This window comes from Ochlerotatus camptorhynchus, unplaced genomic scaffold (assembly GCF_037179485.1).
Source record: "Ochlerotatus camptorhynchus isolate MF236.1 unplaced genomic scaffold, CSIRO-AGI_Acam_v1.1 ptg000008l, whole genome shotgun sequence".
Classification (NCBI taxonomy): domain Eukaryota; kingdom Metazoa; phylum Arthropoda; class Insecta; order Diptera; family Culicidae; genus Ochlerotatus; species Ochlerotatus camptorhynchus.
The window spans coordinates 2,258,333-2,281,972 of record NW_027040500.1 but is presented as its reverse complement, the minus strand read 5'-3'; the positions used below and the strand labels follow the sequence as shown (position 1 = coordinate 2,281,972).

General features: G+C 37.6%; 1 protein-coding gene across 24 annotated transcripts in view; it reads right to left on the bottom strand.

Moving 5' to 3' along the window:
• pHCl-1 (pH-sensitive chloride channel 1) overlaps positions 1-23,640 on the bottom strand; it is a 442,438-nt gene that overhangs the window by 311,969 nt on the left and 106,829 nt on the right. For 23 of the 24 annotated variants that reach the window (XM_065218428.1, XM_065218422.1, XM_065218457.1 and 20 more), the window contains exon 2: positions 14,507-14,534. The exons of the other annotated variant lie outside the window; for it this stretch is intronic. The gene's annotated coding sequence lies outside the window, so the exon portion shown is untranslated. The remainder of the gene's footprint in view (positions 1-14,506; positions 14,535-23,640) is intronic. 24 annotated transcript variants of the gene reach the window in all.

Below are 23,640 nucleotides of genomic sequence, written 5' to 3'. Positions count from 1 at the left end.
GCCTGTACAAATAAAGTAATTATAAAAAAAAACTTTGCATATTTCACTTTAAATATCTCTCCCTTTACCTTAATTTACCACGAAACTGGTTCACAGCTGGCACGCACGTTTTAGTTTAAGCTCTGGAGTCCTGGAGATTTATTTAAGTACTGATATTGAACAGATTTTTTAAGTATGTTTCCTAATAAATGAAGAAGAGATTTATACTGATGTAAGATCCTCTATTTTCAATGTCATGGACACCCAAACCAAAAATGTATTACATTGAATGTTAGATGCATTTCCTATCATCCTCCGCAGCGAATATCGCATAAGTTGACCTTGCAGGCGATGTAATGATTTTTTATCTTTTACTTCGTTTTCTGTCTACGCTTTCGACTACACCAGCAAGCATTTTATTTATGACATAGTAGAACGATGCACACACTTGTCACGATTCTCTCCACCTCCCGTTCAGCATAAAAAGCATACGAAATCGAGTATGAGAGGAAATGAGCGGTTCTTAAACGTTTTCAGCCAATCTAAAGGGTGATACGGTCAAAATTTGGTCAAGGGAAAACGCGTGTAAATCGGTGAAATCGTTTATTTAAAAAATCAAATTAAATTTCTTTTTCAAGTTCAATTAGTATAAAATTCAGGAAAAATATTCAGTTAGGCTTCCGCTTTTCCAAATCCGAATTGCCGGGCCTTACGCTTGACCCCTGCCATCAGATTTTGTACAGCCACCTTGTCCACCTTCTTCGCCGCAGAAAGCCAGTTTGCCTTGAACTGCTGCTCGCCCTTAGCAGTTTTTTTGGTCTTCTTTAGGTTCCGCTTGACAATAGCCCAGTATTTCTCAATTGGGCGGAGCTCTGGCGTGTTGGGAGGGTTCTTGTCCTTGGGAACCACCTGCACGTTGTTGGCGGCGTACCACTCCATGGTCTTTTTACCGTAATGGCAAGATGCCAAATCCGGCCAAAACAGTACGGAACAACCGTGTTTCTTCAGGAAAGGCAGCAGACGTTTATTCAAATACTCTTTCACGTAAATTTCTTGGTTGACAGTCCCGGAAGCTATGAAAATGCTGCTTTTCAAGCCACAGGTACAGATGGCTTGCCAAACCAGATATTTCTTTGCGAACTTTGACAGTTTCATGTGCTTGAAAACATCTGCTACCTCTCCCCTTCCTTTTGCCGTATAAAACTCCTGTCCCGGAAGCTGCTTGTAGTCGGCTTTGACGTAGGTTTCGTCGTCCATTACCACGCAGTCAAACTTCGTCAGCATCGCCGTGTACAGCCTCCGGGATCGCGCTTTGGCCGTCGTATTTTGTTTATCATCGCGATTTGGAGTCACTACCTTCTTGTAAGTCGATAGTCCGGCTCGTTTTTTGGCTCGATGCACGGTTGTAGACGATACACCCAGCTTATTTGCGGCATCTTGGAGAGAGAGGTTAGGGTTTCGCTTGAAACTACCGGCAACTCTCTTTGTCGTCTCAGCGGCTTCCGGTTTTCGATTTCCCCCCGATCCAGACTTCCTGGCTGTCGACAAACGTTCCCCAAACACTTTAATTACATTTGTAACGGTTGATTTGGCAACTTTTAGCGATTTTGCCAACTTTGCGTGCGAGTAGCTCGGATTTACGCGATGCGCGAGCAAAATTTTGATACGCTGCTCTTCTTGCTTGGACGGCATTTTGACAACTGAAGAGTGAATTCCAAAATCAAAATAGGAGCAACATTCTACACACACACACCTTCAAAATGAGGGGTGTTCAGGTTTTTTAAATGCAAAATTGAAAGAAATACGTCAAGTTGATATTGACCAAATTTTGACCGTATCACCCTTTATATTCCGAAACCTCCCTTAGCTCAGTCGGTAAAGGCGCAGCTACAAAGCAAGACCATGCTGGAGGTGGCTGGGTTCGATTCCCGGGCCGGTCTAGGAATTTTTCGGGTAGGAAAATGTCTCGACTTCCCTGGGCATAGAAGTATGATTGGACTTGCCACACAATTATACCAATGCAAAAATGGTACAGGCATCGAAAGCTCTCAATTAATAACTGTGGAAGTGCATCTAGAACACTATGTTGAGAGCACGCAATAAGCTAATATGCGATATGCAATAAGCTTGAAAGAAGAAGAAGAAGAAGAAGAAGATATTCCGAAACATGGAGAGAGCAATGGAAAATGCACAGGTCTGGTAATCGCAACGTTAGTGGTTCAAGCCCAGTCGGTAACCTTTTTCCTGTTTTATCAACATAATTTATTTTTACTCACTACTCATCATTTGTGTTTCTCCATTTTATTACATTGGACTGCATTTCGGTATATCTTATCCTCCGTTCATGCAGTCTCCACTAACATTCTGCGGTGATGAATCCCTTATAATTGTAAGCAAATCTTACATCCCTTGGTTAGGTATGCTTGAAATCTAAAACGTACTAGTGCCCATTTTACCCCCACCACCCCTACGTAAACGAGCGCAGTTCAGAACAGCGACTATGGCATTTATGGTGTCAGCAGTCGTTGGGTTTTTGCTCCGAAAATGTCCAAAGCATCGCTGAAGCTGTGAAAAAGAAGCGCAGTGGCATCGAAAAAATTACTCATTCATAAGATCAACTCTTCCTATTTTGGCAGAGCATGAAAAATGAGAGATCCGTGCAAAAAGTGTTTGCAAAATTGGGTCATCCTTACGGTGTGGTGTGAACATACTCTCCTGGTGGCTTTTTTTTTCCTTCAGTTCTACAGTTTTGCCCAACTTTTCAAATGGATAAATCTCGAACAACTGTCAGTTATTTCACACTCCCTTGTGCGCCATATCAACTTTTTCTTGCTGGGATGGAACTTTTCTCGAGCAGGATTAGAAATATGGCGGTTTTTACTTCCTTGGAATGTTTTTTTTTGTGCTGGTTAACTGGAAGATTATGGTGCTGGAAATTACTTCATTAATTTTAATAATTAGCCTCTACAGAGGTAGAGTTGAAAAAGTTCAGCTTTGAAGATGTTTTTGTATGTACGAGATGGAAAGTACCTAGAGGAAGAGTGTTTCGCCTTAAAGCTAAAGTTTTTGGGTTCATGAATGTTATCTCAAAATTAATTTCATCTGATTTATGAATCGGGTCAAATTCAAGCGGTTTTTTTTTAAATTGAAAGAAAATGAAGATGCAAAATTTAACATTTAGGTTGGGGATGGACCCTGCTTCGTCAATGCCTTTAACTCTAGCGTTTTTTGCTATTCCTAAATACATGGTCGGTCATAACTTCTAAAACCCTCCTCCCCTAGCTGCTACGTTATTTATGCATGTTCCCTAAATGAAATCTAAGGACGCACCCCCCCCCCCCTGTGCATGCCACTGGGCATCAATGAACGAAATATGATCACTGTTACTTACTGACCCATCTTCAGTATGGTCTTGGTGGCTAGAATTGGTTACCGTCCGGGATTTTTGACATTAAGCAATATTTTTCTTTATTTCCAAAAAAGGGCGCAAATGATAATTTTTAGTGAGTACTAAGTTCAAAATTTACTTTCTCCAACTAATGGTCAATACATATGTTGGCTATGGAGCCAGAATCAGCAGTCAGAATCGGAATATGTCTCTGTTCAGAAAGAAATTTGTTTTAAAAAGCACATGTTTTTAACAATGGCAAAACAATTGTTTACTAGTTTGCCAAATGGAACAAACCATTCATGAAATATATACCATCGGGTTATTGCATATCGTTGTACATAAGCCCATTGAAACAATCAATAAAAATTAAAAATAGAGCACAGCACGCAAAAACTAGCCTCAATTTTTGCCATGAGAGGAAAGAAGACAGGGAGATTTAGGTTAGGTTTCGCTTAGTGATATATAGGAACCTGGCAAAAATGGCAAAGTTACAACTTAATCGTTGATCAGAATCGATGTCCAAGTCTGCGTGGAACCCAGTTACAAGGTGTCGTTCAGGCTGACAAATTTATTGTAGCAAAATAATTGTACGACGCATTTCAATATTGATTCTCGTACTTCCGCCTCACCGTAATGGTATGTATTCCATCAGTGCCAAATCCATTTATGACTGTGACCTATAATGCCTTCTGCATCGTTTTTGCCGTATAGTATTCCCCACGAACATGTCACAAACAAATAAAAAATATGATTCACTGCCATTTCACACGCTCAGTTGTTCGCATTTTCCGGTTGCTTTCATAATTCACCACAACCGTTGGTGCTGCAGTTTGCTGCAGTCCCGGGAGTCCTACAAATATAACTTCACACTTCAATCCTATATGTAGCAAAATGTTGCTCCTTCCAGCGGAGAATGTCATTGTTCGTGATCCTTTCGGTCCTTTTACTGTTTCTATCCAGCATCCAATGGCCGGCAGGCATTCAATCATCGTCAGACTGCACGCACTTGTTTTCTCTGCGGTTCCAGTGTTCTGGATGCTTGCAGTGGTTTGTTCAGAAGGAATGTACAAGTGTCAGCTTTTAATTAAACAGAATCTAATTAATGGTTCAAAATCCGCTGTGAAGCTATTAGTCCCTATGCATTGGGATTTTGAAGTAATTTTCGTTCTACTAATTGCTAAAGTTGACTTATCTTTCCATATGTACCTTTTGATTTGATAGAGAGTTTCAAATAAATTATGCGTTGACAAAAATATAAAAAATGTGTATTAGTTCCAAATTCGTCCTAGAAGATTCAATTCCGTCCAACGGACTGAAACGCCATTGCATTTTTTTTCATCATAGGGATGATGGCAGAAAAAAAAGATTCTCTAGGGTGGATGTACCAGTTATAGCTTTACATTCCTATTATGGTGTATTCCAATTATGACATATGGGAATACCATAGGCCATAATTGGAACACACCGTAATAGGAACGTATAGCCATAGCACGTACATCCACCCTAGGAGGGCTTCATTTGTTTTGAGGACAATGGCTTTAAATATTCATACTATGCGGTCTTCTAGGTATAGTGTTGTTGCTTTTGAACAGGAAATCAAAAATTCTCAAAAAAACAAAACAACAAACGATCAACGAGCTGGATGATAACACATTGTCAGTAACGGCAAGTAATAGGGTAAACACATCAACAGTGGAGGTACGTTGGAGCAATGTGTTATGGAGACTCCATGAGCTATTATAGGAACACATTGCACTAATTTACCTCCACTATTGGTGCGCTTACCCTAAGAACAATATCATCTTGCGTTTTTTTTTTAATGAAAAACTCCGTTGGCAAACTATATTGGAAGGGTGGAAGAAAAAATTAAAATTGTTTGGAAGCATTTTCATAACATACGCAGGAGATGATACACATAAGTATGTGGGGCTGTCATTTCACCATTCTAATCAATCTATGTCGTCTACCGCAATAGGACGACACCTTCATTGTCTGATATTATCTTCCTGAAGGAGGTGCTAGTAGCTCACTGTACTGCCTAGGTGTCGAAACACCGAGTTAGTACTATTCATCACTACGAAACAGCACATTTGTTTGTATTTATTTCAATCATGCACATCTCTCTCGAATACTAAATACATACTGATCCCACGGAAGAATGGTATACCATGGCCCACTTAGTAATGTAACAAACTCTTTTTCTTATTACAGCGCTCCTAGTGGACGTTTTCGGATGTTTTTGGTATCTATTTGTTGACAACAACAATACCAATAATAGTTCATACAACGCTCTTGTTTTGTAGACAGCAAGAGGAGAATAGAATAAATCGTGCCTGGAAAATCCATCGTGGTCCGCGTCCAAGCTGTCTAAAGTGTTGAATTTTCCTAAAAAATTCCGTATGGCGGTTGCTCAAAACGTTCAGGGAAACCATGACGGCAAAACGGAAGTCTCAAAGAAAACGCCGGAGTGGAACCGTTAGGCTCCATGGAAAGGTCATGAGGTCCATCAGATGCAACCCAGGTATGTCCGATCGCGATTCGAGTAAAAAATGTCATGCCACCCGTAGTACAGTGCAGCGAATTCACTGCCGCGAAGGCTTACAGACATACCGAGCCAGTAGGCAACCAAATTTGTTTTTGCGGTTAAATTCGCACGCAAATATATGATCTGGCAGGGAATTCGCCGCTGCGGCCAAAAATTAAAGGTTTTCGTCACTAAAAAAATGATGAACTCTTAGGTTTACAAAACCGGATGTTTCCAGAAGCGAATTGTGCCCTTTACCCGTCACATGATGGTTCGGTGACTTTTTGGCCGGATCTTGTGAGTTGTCACTACAGCCGGGATGTACAACAGTGAAACAACGACAACGGAGTCCAGTTTGTTCCGAAAACCCTCAATCCACCCAACTGCTCCAGTTCAGGCCCATTGAACACTGCTGGATACTGAAGGCAAAAGGTACAGTCATCAAAACGGCAGCTCAGTTCGAGAATCAGTTCGAAACCGCAACGAATAATTCGCTTTGTATTTTTTCTTAAAATGTAAGGAATAGCATTTTTTATTATTAAAGTAACTTTAACGCTCTTGGGTCTTCCGTGACTTATCTGGGGGTGAGATTTGAACTCATGACATTGGCGTTAGAAGTATGGATTCTAAACACTACCAATATGTGAAATCTTTGATATTATTGAAGTTTTATACTCGATAGAACGGAAATAGGCTTTTACGACGAAATAGCGTTCTACCTATAATGCACCTATAATACACAGCAAAAAAATAATTTTGATATCACATCAAAGTGGATGCACTACAATCATGTCGAAAATTTCATGTAATTTTTATGACCACATAAATAAACAAATACAGTAAAAGCAGCGTAATGTCAGTTCATGCATTGTATTAATGATAATTTTGTCCTTTTTAGCAAGTAATATTACACCATATTTTCGACATGATTGTAGTGCATCCACATTGACGTGATATCAACATTATTTTTTTGCTGTGTACGGAACGTCCATAAGAATGTAAATTATTATAAATTTCAAACGCTCCTCACCCAAGTAACATTGCAATTTTGATCGAGGTTTCAAAGCATGCTACAAATTCAAATCATGGTCTACAAAACCCTCATAAATCCAGAATTGGTATTTGGGTACATCTATAATTGTATATTAAAATTGTAAAAAACATGATGCATGTCCCTTATGTTGACCTAAGTGCATACATTTCGAAGATTAGTGTTTCATTAATAGCCAAAACTAGTCAAATTCGTCGTACGAGTTTCAATTCTGTCCAAACGCATTGAAACGCTATTGTATTTTCTTCATCCTACGGATGCAGACAGAAAAAAATGTGATGCGCTAAGAACGCTTCTATTGTTTTTAAGAACAATGGGTGCAAAATTCATACTAAACCTGTGCACCGACGACATTTTTTCACACGCCGTGATCATTGTTGACACGCCACCATTATAATGTTTAATTCGCCGACGATGTTAAGGCTTTACTACGCTTAAGAAGTATTTCTCGCAAACTGTACCAAATTGAAAACATAAAACAAGCATATTAAACTTTTCGACGCATAAGAACTCAAAAACAATTCCAATGTTGGTTGAAAAAGTTCCCAGGACATGCAATAGTAGCTGTTATCGCAGTAACCTAATTTGCCAACGTATAATTTTAGGTCTCTGGGCGGTAAAGGTTAACTTTTTATATTCACCTTGCAACGTCGGTACACTGACTTGGATACAACTCACTAGACTACGGCAATGGTTCACTGGTACTGGATTATGGTTCGATGTGAAGAAATAACGCGTTGATTGACGGTTTGAAAGATATATTTCACTTTTGGAGATAGTTTGTAAACTGACTCTTATATTGCAATCCTGGTCCGTTTTTATATCATTTCTCTCCTCATGGGTTCATATGGAAGCCTTTGTGGCTTTTTAAGCTATTGTACAAATTTAAGTTGTTTTTCAACCTTCATCTGTCCCCTAATTTAAGCACAATTATAATCCATTTACATGTGCTCTTCTTCAACTGCCAATTTAATGCACACATCTAAACTTGTCTTCTTTCCTTTTCTAATAACTTGCATGCAAGTTTTGAGTGTTTGACCGAGTGTGAACTCACTGTTAACCCATGTAACTCAGTCGATATTCATCTTATTTTACTAATACTAAACTACTACTACTATTGTGGAGCATATATTGTTGCTGTCAACTCAGCAGAATCAAAACAAATCTCATTTTCTGCTGCTGCAGTCGCTTGGTAGTAAGACTAATTCTAGATAGATTTTTTTAGTATTAAGTAATTCATCATTTTAATTTGTTTCAGGTTGAATGCCTATTGGTTGGCCGAAACAATACCTTTGGTCCCGAGATCATGAAAATCATGAAAATCGATCATAATCAATGTTTTTAAATGTAAAACCACGATTAAAGACTATATTCATATTTTACCTAAAAACAAGATTTAATAATCTTTCATTTGACTTTTTAGTAAAAAAAAAAATGGGTTATGATTAAAAAAAAATTAGGAAAAATTATGAATTTTCATACCAGCCTAACCCAGCAGGTGCCACCCTAATGACGAAAATATAGATCTAATATTTTTCGATAACGAACAAAATTTCCAATTGTTACGAAATTCTTAGGTCCACACTAACTTTATTCTATGTAGTTTCTGCACAAGGATCGAGCATTCATCCAAACAACCTTAGAAAAAATTTCGACACTGTTCCGAAAAGATACGATAGTGTGTCAGTAGGAAATTTAAAATGGCGTTGCATGTCACATGTCGCAAACACCAACACACTATTTTTGTTTCATTTATGTTACCTTACTTGAATTCAAGTTGACAATGCGATATTTTTATGGCCATCAAAATGATACGCCCATGCAAGTTGCCGCCGCCGCCGCTGAAGTTTTTTTTTTTTTTTTTTTTTTTTTTTTTTTTTTTTTTTTAAACTCTTTATTTGTTCCAAATTCAAAATAAATTACATTTCATTTTTAACCTAGGTGCTCCAGTTACTACAGTAACTTACCAGCCTTAATTGTTATGATATATATCTAAGTGTTTTTACATTGTTCCTGTCTTGGCAATTCAGTATTTTAAACAGGTTTTTTAAACCTGCATGTCAGTATAACAATTGATAGCTTAAAACTAAATAACTAAAACTAAATCTTATCTAAGTATAAAGGGAATTAATCGTTGCAATTGAGGATTGTAACGATTTTTGCCGGAAATTATTAATTATTTTGTTGGACATTTGTGCTAAAGTCTCAACATTCGAAATTCTATGTACTTCGGTAGTACTGTACCAGGGAGGCAACTTCAAAATCATCTTCAGAATTTTGTTCTGAATCCTTTGAAGTGCTTTTTTCCTGGTAGTGCAACAACTAGACCATATTGGCACAGCGTAAAGCATGGCCGGTCTAAAAACTTGTTTAAATATTAGAAGTTTATTCGTCAGGCAAAGTTTGGATTTCCTGTTTATAAGAGGATACAAACATTTTATATATTTGTTACATTTGGCTTGAATGCCCTCAATGTGATCTTTAAAAGTTAATTTATGGTCAAGTATTAATCCAAGATATTTCACTTGGTTTGACCAGGAAATTGGAACTCCGTTCATAGTGACTATGTGACTACTACTAGGTTTCAAAAAGGAAGCCCTGGGCTTATGTGGAAATATTATAAGTTGAGTTTTGGAAGCGTTGGGAGAAATCTTCCATTTTTGTAAATAAGAAGAGAAAATATCCAAACTTTTCTGAAGTCTGCTGCAAATAACACGAAGACTTCTTCCTTTAGCGGAAATGCCTGTGTCATCAGCGAACAAAGATTGGTGGCAACCCTGAGGCAAATCAGGGAGGTCCGAAGTGAAAATGTTATACAATATAGGCCCAAGAATGCTACCCTGAGGAACTCCTGCTTTAACAGGTAGTCGATTAGATTTCGAATTTTGATAATTTACCTGCAGAGTTCTGTCAGTTAAATAATTTTGAACTAATTTCATAATGTAAAGTGGAAAATTAAACTTTTTCAATTTAGCAATCAAACCTTCATGCCAAACACTGTCGAATGCTTTTTCTATGTCTAGAAGAGCAACTCCAGTTGAGTGGCCTTCAGATTTGTTTGAACGAATTAAATTGGTAACTCTTAAGAGTTGATGAGTAGTTGAATGCCCATGGCGAAATCCAAACTGCTCATCTGCAAAAATTGAGTTCGTATTGATGTGAAGCATCATTCTATTCAAAATTATTTTTTCAAAAAGTTTACTTATTGAAGAAAGCAAACTTATTGGACGGTAGCTAGAAGCTTCAGCTGGATTTTTATCCGGCTTCAAAATTGGAACAACTTTTGCATTTTTCCATTTATCAGGAAAGTATGCCAAATGGAAACATCTGTTAAATAATTTTACCAAGAAAGACAAGGTACTCTCTGGGAGTTTTTTGATGAGGATATAGAAAATTCCATCATCACCTGGAGCTTTCATATTTTGAAAATTTTTAGTTATAGACCTTACTTCGTCCAAATCAGTCCCCCAGGAATCATCAAAAATATTTTCCCGAGAGAAAATATTCAGAAAATCCCCAGCAACCTGATTCTCAATAGGACTAGTAAGACCCAAACTGAAATTATGGGAACTCTCGAATTGCTTAGCAAGTTTCTGAGCTTTTTCCAAATTTGTGATCAAAATTTTACCACCTTCTTTAAGCGCTGGAATTGGCTTTTGAGGTTTTTTCAAAATTTTTGTGAGTTTCCAAAAGGGTTTGGAACTCGGGTCTAATTTAGAAACATTATTTTCAAAAGTTTTGTTCCTCAGGGCAGAGAATCGCTTTTTAATTTGTTTTTGCAAATCCCGCCAGATAACTTTCATGGCAGGATCGCGTGTTCTTTGATATTGTCTCCTACGGACATTTTTAAGACGGATCAAGAGCTGAAGATCATCGTCTATTATAATTGAATCGAATTTAACCTCGCATTTTGGTACTGAGGCAGCTCTTGCTTCAACTATAGAAGTAGTCAGAGATTCAAGAGCATAATTAATTTCATCTTTGGTTTGCAAAGGAATGTTTGGATCGAAGTTATATTCCATAAATGTTCGATATTGCTCCCAATCAGCCCTATGGTAATTGAAAGTAAAGCTGTTGGGATTAGAAATTATTTCTTGGGATATTTCAAAAGTTACTGGAAGGTGATCAGAACCGAAGTCAGCATGGGTAACCAATTGGCTACAAAGATGACATGAATCAGTTAAGACCAAATCAATAGTTGAGGGATTTCTTGCAGAAGAAAAGCATGTTGGGCTGTTTGGATATTGAATAGTGTAATAACCTGCAGAACAATCATCAAACAGAATATTACCATTGGAATTGCTTTGAGCATTATTCCATGAGCGGTGTTTTGCATTAAAATCACCAATAATGAAGAATTTAGACCTATGACGGGTAAGTTTCTGAAGGTCACCCTTGAGAAAATTCTTTTGCTGGCCTACGCATTGGAATGGCAAATAGGCAGCTATAAACGTAAGTTGTCCAAATTTTGTTTCAACAGAAACTCCCAAAGTTTCAAAAACTTTGGTTTCAAATGAAGAAAGTATTTTGTGTTTGATTCGTCTATGAATAATGATGGCAACGCCACCACAGGGTCCATCAAGACGATCATTTCTATAAATCAAGTAATTTGCGTCCTTCTTAACCTTATGGTCAGGTTTAAGGAACGTTTCAGTTATAACGGCAATATGCACGTTATGAACTCTCAAAAAATTAAATAGCTCGTCTTCATTATCTTTAAGAGATCGAGCATTCCAATTTAAAATGTTTAATGCTTTAAAATCCATTACTGAATTTTAAAGTCATGACAATATTATTAGCAAATTTTACTCCAGTTTGAATAGCATCAAACATGGAGTTAGATTTAAGCATATCAGAAATCATGTCAATTAATGAATTCTGTAAAAATTCCATTTTAGGAGCAGTAATGCTTCCTAAGTCAAAATTGTCAAAATTTCCGTTAGAACGTTGGTTAGTATTTTGATTTCTACCCGCTGCAATAGCAGCATAGGTAGCTCCATTAACTCGCTGAACATTGTTAGCAGCGAGGGGAGTAGGTACAGATGAAACATTTGAAGCAGGGGTGATATTTGTACCTACGGGTACGAATGTAGAATTTGTTCCTCGCTGACCGTTGTTAACAGCAGAGGAATTTGTACCTGGTCGGAAACGTGGAGCGTTTCCTACCTGTCGGTTAGAACGAGATTGTAGGATCGCTTTGCGAGTCTTACATTCCCAAAAATTGGATTTGTGGTTTTCACCACAATTTGAACATTTAAATTTCTTAGGATCTTCCTTCACAGGACAGTCGTCCTTTGCGTGAGAGGAATCACCACAATTCATGCATTTAGCTGGCATGTAGCAATTTTTAGTTCCGTGACCCCATCCCTGGCACTTACGGCACTGAGTGAGGTTTTGGAAATTTCCTCCAGTCTTCCTGAAGTGTTCCCACTTCACTCGGACATGGAGCATAAGGCTAGCTTTTTCTAAGGCCTTAAGGTTGTTTAGTTCACTAGACTTGAAGTGAACTCAATAAAAATCATTAGAAATCCCGTTGCGCGAATCGCCAGGACGGGATTTCATTTTCATTTTGATTACTTGGAGTGGCACAACTCCAAGTAATTTTGCCAGTTCATCTTTGATCTGATCCAGGGATTCACCACTGGGCAGTCCTTTCATGACAACCTTGAACACACGTTCAGTTTTGGTGTCGTAAGTAAAAAATTTGTGCTTCTTCTCAGTAAGATACTTGAGAAGACATTTAAATCCGTCCAAGGTTTCAGCCAATACACGGCATTCACCCCGACGTCCAATTTGTAGTGAAAACTTAACTTTCACGAAATTCAAAAGTTCCATGCGAAGAGCATGGAAATCGGTAGTGTTTATCACAATAGGGGGAATCTTTTCCTTCTTGGCATTAAGCCGGGAAAGTTTACTAGAATTTTTCTTGGATGATGGATCATTCTCATCATCCGTGAGCAAATCAAATTGATTACTCAAATTAATTTCATCAGAAGGGGGGTCAAGTGTTTGCCCCTTTCTTTTGCGTTTAGGCGCCATGGCGGCAGTAAATTGTTATCCAAATCGACTTCCAAGCAGATTACTATAAGAATCTGAAGGATCGAAGAGGAATTTTCCAAATCGATATCCAAGAAGGATTACCTCGGGTAGGGTCCAAACAAGGATCGAAGAGGAATAAGAGAAGTTGAACAAGGTAGAAAATTTTTACAGGTTGAGCACTGAAAAGTGCTGTTTAAATTTGTTGTAGCTTTAGGTAGTAGTAACACTTCCTTAAGCAAAAAGCAAATAGATCCGCACGGCAAGAGAGCACGATGCGGACTGATGCCACCGCTGAAGTTAAAACAGCTTCTACGCCGTCGCAGCCGATGAACTGACCGGCGCACAGGTCTAATGTATATAATGTGATCCAATAGGTTTTATGTCGTAGCTTATGGATTAACGTATCGGAACAAACGTTCTATTGATCTGTGTATGGTGAAATCATTGATATTATTGGAGTTGGGAGGAAATGCTATACTCAGGACTGGCAAATGTCATTTTCAATGAAAGATCTCACGCGATATTTACAGAGATACTTCTGTCACTATCATCGAATTGGAAAACGATGATAGAGATTTTCTTCCAAATCTCATCAAATTTTTTGTCATGACAGAACGTGACAGTTTTGTGATCATCGTAATTACAAGCTAATTTATTGCTTTTAATGTTACTTGTCCCGAGGTTAGCTTAATAATATATTCACTCTACCGATTACATATGGTTACTTAAATAAATCTAAATCAGTTAGAAATGTCCATGTCAAAACTCCATAAGAATTATTCTCATGAGTGTTTGATCATTGGAAATGACAAGAAAGCTAATGATAGGTACTTTTGTCTCGTGATAGCGAGAGGACCTGTTTTCTCAATGTCACATGACGGTCGTGATATTTACCAGCTCTGGCTATACTTATTTCTTCATTCATCAAATTATTAGTTAGGTACGCATTAATGGACCTTCACTCAATTTCAACTTCTGTTAAATTTTCACTACACCGTAATATAGCGGAACTATCAGTCTATCTCCTTCAAAACTTTATCCAATTAATAAATTATCGCACTAAAGGCTTCATGTTGATATTAGTATAGCATTTGCTCGTAATTATGAAAATCGTAAACTTCACGTATTTATGAAGTAACAGAACACTTTGAATAAATTGATATTATTGATGTTTTATGCTCGATAGTACGGAAATAGGTGTTTACAACAAAGTAACGCTCTATCCTCACATTCATCTATGAACAATTGTAAAGCAGGAGATTTTTATCGACAGGTTCAATCTTTACCCAAGCAGCACACTTCGATCGAAATAAGCTGCTGCAACTTGATTTTGACTGGAATAAGTGGCACACAAGTAACCAAATTTTTTTAGTGACATGTGTGCGGCTAGGGTAGAGTCAATTATGCGGTGTATATATGAAGTGTTGACGTTCTAAAAAAAAAGCAATATTGTTTTAACTGTCTACGTGAAATTTAGACAGTTCCTAAAAAATCTACACCAATAATCATTGAAATGGCTTACCAAAACATCCAAAGTGAACTAGTCGGACCTGAAAATAATAAAAATACAACAATACAGTTTCTTTTAAAAATATACGGATCGAAATCAATTAATGTTAGTTACTGCAAATATTTTTGAAATTCAGTTTTGATCACCAGAATGAAGCAGTTAATATGTAAATAAACTCTTCTTTTACAGCTGAAATTGGCAAACTGAATTATCCACTAATATAAGCGAAGGATTAAATAATTATTTTTTATCAAAAATGTCGAAAAACATGAACTTAAAAATAAATATTTCAGCTCTTAGAGACGATGCCATCAGGATATGTTAAACAAGATCTGAGCCCTGATAGATATTTTTAGTGTAAATCGTATATACATCGGTTGTAGTTATCTTTACTATCATTGGAAGACGAGCAGTTACGCATGTTGTGAGACACCCTCAAACAAGTGTACATCGAGTTTTCTCGTAAGATTCCCTGGACCAATAACCAGCACCGTACTCAGCAGGTAGCTAGGCTGAGATTTTTCACCAAACATTTTATGATGGGTTGAAAAGTTGCCAAAAATAAATGTTTGAGTCGTTTGCGCAAAAAATACAAATTTTTGTATAAATAAAAAGTTCATAAAATTTAGCCAAAAGTTACGATTAACGTAAATATTTAAATGTCAAAGGTTTCCAATATTCCAAAATTTTGAATTTTTCACAAGCTTTTTATTTAAATAAAACATATTGATCAAGAGCATTTTACAATATTGTAATTTTTATGAATTTTATACTTTGACTATATGTTTAGTATTACTTCTGCGTTAAGTCAACGATTTTTTCGTTGGTACTTGAGCGGTCGGTGATCATCTCTTTTTGCCAGTGGTGGCAGGGGGGGGGGCACCCCTCACCATCCCTCTCCAAAGGGGGAGTTTGGTAAAGAGAGATGATAAAACCGATTTGTACCTTCCTTAAAAGTTGTCCTAGCTCGCTATCTACTTTCTATATGCAATGTTCACACTGCCGTAATCTAAACGGAACTATCAATTCTATACTTTCATCTCCTCCTCATCGTATAAAAATTACCACTTCAGTCTGTTATTCGAAATAGCATCTTCAACTATCAATTTTATTTTATTTTTTTTTTAAATACAGTACAAAATTTACCGCATACACTTTTCTTAAAAAGACTATTTTCATTAAAAAAGTTCATCCAATACTCGACTATTAGTACAAGGCACTGAAGAAGTCTGCACATTGTAGATGTAATACGCGTATCTGTCAAGGATTTAGCAATCATGCTAGATGAATTAAATGGAAATTACTAATCCTTCTCTTTTAATTTACACATGTATTCCACTAAGACGCCCACATTTATCAGGCTAAATCGCCACTGCCACTGCCACTATAGTTGCCACTGCCTTGTAAAGGATTAAACATGAACCCAAAGCAATACATTGCCAGTTGGTACGCCACTATGGAGATGTTGAAGTTTAATCGCTTAATACACTGGGTAAATCTCGGATATTTTTTATCTAACTGTATTAATTCAAACAGAAACCCGATAGAGAGAATCGATTATCACAGTTAGACCCTTAGGATTCTAAACGCTAGGCATGTGCGTAACGCTGGACACTTTTTTTTAGCTACAAATGTGAGTTATATACAATTTATTGAGAAGATAAAATGCTGATTATATCATAGGAGCCATAAGTCGGCATTATTATTTTTTTAACACTTTTTGAGACCTCTTAAATTTGGGGGTCCAGGATTGCCCCGAACTTTTTTTGCAAAGTAGTGATCCAGTGAAATGCATTCCAAAGTGTTTTCAGCATAATTTTTGACAGAACTGTAAGTAGGCTGGCCCGATGGTGCAAGAGTTTCATTGAAGTTGTTGCTGCACGGGCATCGTTCATTTGGAGAGTACGATCTTGTTTATTTATATTTACATCTACGCTGGGAATGCTTGTGAATATTTTAGAGTGGACGAAAAGGGGAACAAAGAGGTGAACGCCTAAGCTTGTTTCTTAAGGAAATTTATATCTGTAACTGGTACCAGCTCGTTTTTGTTCGCTATCTGGTTAAGACACTTTATTATCTTAAAGATAAATTGTCCAGCTCAATTCTTTGTTGGGGTAAGAAGTGGGACCATCATCATCATAACTAATAACATGTTGTTGTTGATTGAACAGATCCTTCACCATCAAGTAGGTCGGATATTTACGATAATCGAATCGCTGCTGAACCTGGTTTCTGCTTGCTTGTTCTTCTTCTCATTTTTTTAAAATCTCTGGGGTCATATCATCGATTGCCATTACTTTTTCGTGGAGCACCTCAATCGCGTCCGTTGTGGCACCTCCGGCTACCACACCTACATACGAACAAGTTTCCATACTTCTATCACTTCGATATTCGTCCTGGTCGCACTTTTCTTCATGCTACTTCCGTCCTACGTCCAGTTGTCCCTTCTCTGGCTGCTTTCGAGCCTTGCATGTGGAGCAGGAATTCATCCGATGCCTCTCCATCTTGCAAACAAAACACACGTTCTTGTTCTCTTGAAATAATACATTCCCCGCACTTATTCTTTCTTAATCTAGCGTAGTTTAGCACCAAACGGAATGTTATTATTACTGATGGCTTCCAAATTTATTTACTTTTCCGTACGTGCTGTAAGATTTAATAAAGAGAAACAAATTGTTGAGATATTGTTCAAAGTCATTGCTTCTTGATGCCATTTGTATTTGAGAATATTGGGTTCAAACAGGGTTACTTCCACTCACTTGCTATAAAAAAATGTTTTTCGGAATTATGAAATCATGAAATAGTATAATGCTAATTAGTACTTGTAAGTTACAAGAACAGGTCATGAAGTATATGTTTGACACATAAAATCTGTCAATATTGCTTTCAGTGCGTCACAATCAGCGATTTTACGACTCGTGAGCGCTCACTCTGAGTGAACGCTCACGAATCATAAGATCGCTTATTGTGACGCTCTGAAAGCGAAATTGACAGGGTTTATGAGTCAAACACATACCTTAAACCCTCTTCTTATTACTTATTAGTACAACATATCATTTTAACATCTAATGATTGCATAACTCCAAAAAATATTGTTTTATAGCAAGTGAGTAGAAGCAACCCTGGGTTCAAACATTCATATCACGCGTTATTATTGACTTCGTTTGGTAGCATTTGACCTAAAGTATCGTACCAAACGCATAATCTACCTGTTAACGCCGAAATCATGGATTTATTTGACGTTTTCTGCTTGATAGGCCCAAAATGGGCGCTTAGGCCGAAGTAGTTCTCTACCCTATAAAGTTTCCATCTGGACAGGATCCACGTTCAGTGTCTTCGCGAGATTCACAATTTCACCCATCGACGGTCTTCCAGCACCACTTCCAAAGTTAAGTTTGACGGTGTTTTTCATTTCAACGCCAACACTCATCGTCAATCGTTGCTGCAAAAGCAACTTCACACGACCAGGTAGGGGAGAACAGCCTATGGGCATAATGCATCCCTAGGATAAAATGCTCACTTATAGAAAAACATCGATAACTTTTCCTCAGAGACTGTTTCCAGGTAACGGATTGTGAAGGTTTCAGGAGGTGGGTTAGCCAGTAGCGGAGGAACTTAGACAATTTATTTATTAAACATTTTGTAGTAGGCGAAAATCACCAACTCCCAGCTACACGTATTTTTTAAGTGTCCGTTGAGTTCATTTCAGAGAAGGTAGAATTTTTGCTAAGCTTTCAAATAAACATAGCCCAAGTAACCAAAAGTTCCGCATCCAACGATTAAAATCATTTTCAAGTTCCTTAAAGTTCAAATAAAATTCCGACAGAACTTTCAAGTTCCTCAAAGTTCGAGCAAAGTCCCGACAGAACTTTCAAGTTCCATAAAGTTCAAATAAAGCTCTGACAGAACTTTGAAGCCACATGAAGCAATCCGCACAAGTCTTTATTAGTTACAAAATTTAATGTACGTAAATATGAAAAGATTAGTGGCGCGAATAAATCATAATTTATATATTTATGCACTGCATCAACATTCTATCCAAACATAAAAATATATACTGCAATTTCCTGAATTCTAACCCGTGTATTCGGCATACGATCTACGATTGCAAACCACTGTGCCACAATTGTGTAGGAATACCATGCGGGCAAACACCAATTTAAAATTCATCAAGGTGTTGTGTTTCGTATTCAAGTCAGTCAGCTTTCACTGAAAACTCCAACAGTAGACTAATATATCTCAGATGACGTAGCGGTTCGTGCTGGGGCTCTCACGCAGAAGGACTGGGTTTAATTCTTCAAAAAGCTCCAATACTACTTTTTTTTTTCCTCTGTTCGGGACCTAACACTACTGCGACCAGTAAATTGATCTATTGTAGTATATCCCGTGTCATTAGTTTAGTGCATGTCGTATTACTCCATCACTATTGAGAAATGATGAGGTATTCGATTTTTTTACAGTTGCCACTCTTGCATTTATCGCAAGGATCCGGCTCTAATTGAAAGGTCCCGCTTTTTTACCCTTCGGAGTATACCCTTTGCCAGTCAAAATTGGATTCCTTAGCAACAAAAACTAAGGTATGACACCGATAATGACCATGCATCAGAACCCTAGTCTTAACCACGTCAAACAAGGGAACAACGAATAGAAGATTAGGAATCACATAGATGAAGACAACGAACTCATTTTTTTCCTTGTTTCAAGATCATCCTCGGTAGACAAAGCCGAGTCTTGTCACTATCAACAAGACATAAAAAGTAACAAGGACTAAGATGTGTTTCTTGGATTACTGAAAAATCCTGTTCCCCTAGTTTGAAGTAGTCAGGACTAGGAATCGGTGGTAGATTTTACATCCCGTAACGTACCACGAAAAGGTGATCTACCCACGTTACGGGGATAATACTACTACTAATGCTGATAAATCAAAACACATTAATACCCGCCTTTAGAAATAACTTTCTTAAAAGTGCGAACTAAATATAGAATTGGTGTAAAGGACAAAAACCTTTTTTTAATTTATTTTCTTAAAGTTCCGTTCAAGTTCCACCAGAAGCTGCTTAGAATGCTATTCAACTATGGTATCAGAACATTCAAGTTCTTATAACGACTTAAAAACGAGGCTGCTTAAAATTCTATAGACCATCTTCAACCAAGCTGCTTAAGCCACAAATAGCCTTTTATCAGAACTTTTGGTTACTTGAGAGGTTTGAACATTTTAAAAATGTATTTTTTTATTGATGTTTTGTTTTAATGTTTGACAGGTTACGACAACTTTGTTTCACACGTCATTTCGATTGGGTTTTGTGCTATGATTTATTGAAAAATATGAAAAATTAGTCGAGAGTCAAAGTGACTAAATTCCGGCACAAATTTTGATAATTGTCCCTAGCGAACAATGCGAAATTTCATGGAAATTGGGGAGGGAAAAGTAAATTCGATTATTAAGTTGGTACTCAGATCTCAAGGGCTTAGTTTTACATTTGATTTATACAATTATAGTTTTAAGCATGAACAGAAAAAATGTTCTCAATAAATTCTCCCACGTTTAATATTCAGCTACAATTAGCATAATGGACAAAATTGTATGCGAGCTGCTATACAACAGTGCTGATTTATGCGATATTTCACTTAAATTTACATGACATAGTAAAATATCGCCAAATAATTATAATTTAAATGAATTTTTCATACGGCGTATTAGAAAAATACTACGAAGTATAGATACTATAGATTCCATCGGTAAGCGGAGACAAAGTAGAATGTAGCCAAACGAACAGTCAGTTAGTGTAGCCAAACGAGCATGACGTCAAAATGGTGTTTTTTGCGGAAGAAGTATTGTAATATTATGAGCACAAAACACTTTCCACATTCCATATTCCGATTTATTTCACGGAAAACGGAGGAAGAATATAACGCAAGTCACTCCTCTCTTCAATGTTGCAAAAATTTGCTTTGCATTTCATTTTGAACTTTTTAGCACGAAACGAAACTTCACAACGAAAAGCTCTATGATGACATGAACATTTTCCCGGATGCCAGTAAGATCTTTTATTTTTCATGGTTGCTAAAACAACTTTTTGTGCCTCCATTTATCTATGGAATCTATAGTATCTATACTACGAAGCAGTACTAGCCGAATGTAGGAAACTTCTAGGATCTGTTTTATTTTGAGCGTGGCCAGATGCATTAAGAAACAAAATGATTGCAGCCGGTAGCATAACCCAACTTGAATCCTACTGATTCCAGTAATATGCTTCAGCTACTGGAAGATACATTGTTTACCGACACCGTAAACATAACCTACATATAAAGGGTTGAAGTCATTAGCCAAAAAATACTGTTAAAGCTTCTAGTTCAAACATCATAAACATTCTAGCTGTGAACCATTCATCAACCATGCAAAAAATACATGGTAGATGGCCATGGATAGTAACATGAGAATTTGAACAGCGGTGATCAAATTTGCACTACTCAAATTTCGAACCTTGACCCAGCATACGTGAAAGTTTTTCTTCTTATGATTCCACCAATTGCACGGTGACTTTTATTGACTTGTGGAAGTCGCCAAAATATAACGACCGTCATCAAACAAACACATCACCGCTGTCCGGAAAAATAGAAGGGAAGGGTCACCAGCTACCATCGAACATTACTCATGTGTTGGATTGTGCCCCCCTAGGTGCAACACACATGGGAATTTATGTGATGGACATAATAGGAGAGGTTGGCCTCAGTATCTGTCTTCCTTTTTATCTTCTTGATTTCTTCTTTTGCTATTACGTCCCAATAGGAACCGTGTGGCTGCCCTCGAGTGATTTGTTTTCTTTGTGTTCCCTTCCACAGTTGTTTGTGTAAAGCTTTTTAAACCTGAATTATTTATGTGGGTATTTGTATAATATGTGGTAATTTTCCAACCCGAAAAATCTATTTACCGGATATAAAATTGAACCCGTACACGGCCATGGTATGCAATGAATGGATTAACTGACTAGACTATGGGAGGCCCATCATCATCAAGGGTACATGTCAGCCAGATACCAGGACAGCAGCGAACGAGGAATGATATGAATTTGTGGCTTAGGTTGGGTCGTTGGGAGGTGGTAAATAGATATACTATTTTTATTACACCAAGTCGTGCTGTGTTTTATCCAAGAAGGATGATTGAAAAATGGAACATTAACAAAGTTTTTTCATTTTATTTTTCTTCGAAAGGATCAATAAGCAGCTGCGAATAATAATAACTTTCTCTCTAACTTGGAGTTGAGTGAATAATTTTCCGATTGATTGGGTTGATTTAAAGCTATCCATTTTTTACTTGAACGTTGTTCCCAAATACACATGTTGTAGGAAAGCTTATTTAAAGACTGCCACATTTTAATATTTTATTATAGATTATTGTTTTTACGTTTTAAAACAAATCATAAATCTTGCATTTGGAGTACATTTTTTCAAAACATTTGCTAAAATGCATTCTCGAATGTCCTCCTTTTATGATAAAAATTAAAGACATTATTCTCTAGAACCCATCTGAAATGTCCTCCTTTTACTTTTTTTTTTTCATGTGGCCACCCTCTTTACGCATCCAATGCTTAATGATATGAACATAGCTACAAGCACTGTAACATGCCGAAAAATAAATCATCTGTGCACACAACTTCATTGACGTCCCGCTGTTTGCAAAATCATAAAATAGTTCCACATCTCAAGAAGGTCCCTCCTACCACAAGAGCAGGATAGAGAAAACAACGCCCGTCGTCCGTGTTATCCGAGAAACAACATTTCCTCATCAGATCGCTTCCTTTGTTCCATGAAGCTTCTATTCCACGGTGAATTTGGACAAAGTCTAACAATTCTCGACAGACCCGGTATGGTAGAAGGTTGGTATCTATCGAGCGTTTATCTAGAAAAGGCGAGTGCAAGTCAAGAAATAGGCGAACGACCGAAACAACACCCTTGATTACCGGCGCTTGTATTTTAGGTCCGCTCGTAAAAAACCAAAGCAACAACGGATCTCGTCACAGCCACCGGTTCGTGATGGTTCCTCGGAGTGCTGGGTCTAATAAAGAACTGTTGGAGCAGGGCTACCGTATTTGTACGAACACTTCACGAGATTCAACCCCAAGTTACGCCCGACAGGGGAACATTTAGGTCTGGAAGGAAGGGAGCTAATTCGGGAGAGTGTACGTGAGTGTGAGGTGAAGCATGGAAATAGCATTATGTTCTATCTAACACCGCACTGTTTTTGCCTGTCTTCCATTTCCGGATGGTGTGACTTGAATTCAGACATCAGCTTGTGCTTTATCATACACTTCTGCTCAGCTGTGTATTTTGCTTTTTCATCAGCCGGTGTAATATTTCATACTGGGCGTGGGTAATGAAATAAACATCTCACTGAAAGCAGGTTCCGCCTGGCGCAAATACGGGTTGTTCGTGATGAAAGATGCTTCTCGTGAGCTTCAGAAGATTCACACTATAGTTGCCAAAATTCCATATATGGAAGTGTGACACCAGCGGTGTGCTCAGGATATGAGCAACCTGTGCTGCGAGCACTCAGCAATGTTGACATCTAATCTTGCACCAGCAATGAATTTAAAGCAAATGTCATTGGTGTGACATTGACATGGGTTCAAGTGTAGCAATGGTTCTCATTAGTAATCCTATATACAGATATTCGGGGAAATATTATCAGATGATTTGGCAACGTGATTTGTTTTGTTTACAAAAGCTGCCAACACTTGCCGCGGAGCAAAATGTTCCAGCTGGGTACGTGACTTTACCGTTGTTTACGCTACGAGTTTGTTTGCTTACGTTGTTTGAATTCTCAGTGAGCTGGTGAACTATTTTTGCCCTAACCGCGGTCGTTGAAGTGCAACAAAGCGTAACAATATGAGAGATTTTTTCCCGTTTTTCGAAAAACGTTGAACTTTGCGAAAAATGGCTGGAGTTTTGCGGCCTACCGTCAGGTTTTTTACCTACGGAGACGAACCAACCCAGGGCTGAAAGTCTACTTAATAAAGATAAAAAAATATATTCTATGCGTTTGTACCGTGTAAGGTACAATGATAATTATTTGGTGGTATCTAGTTCCAATTTAATGTTTCTTCCAGTACCACTTTGAGCACAAATATATCTGAAAAAACAGAAAT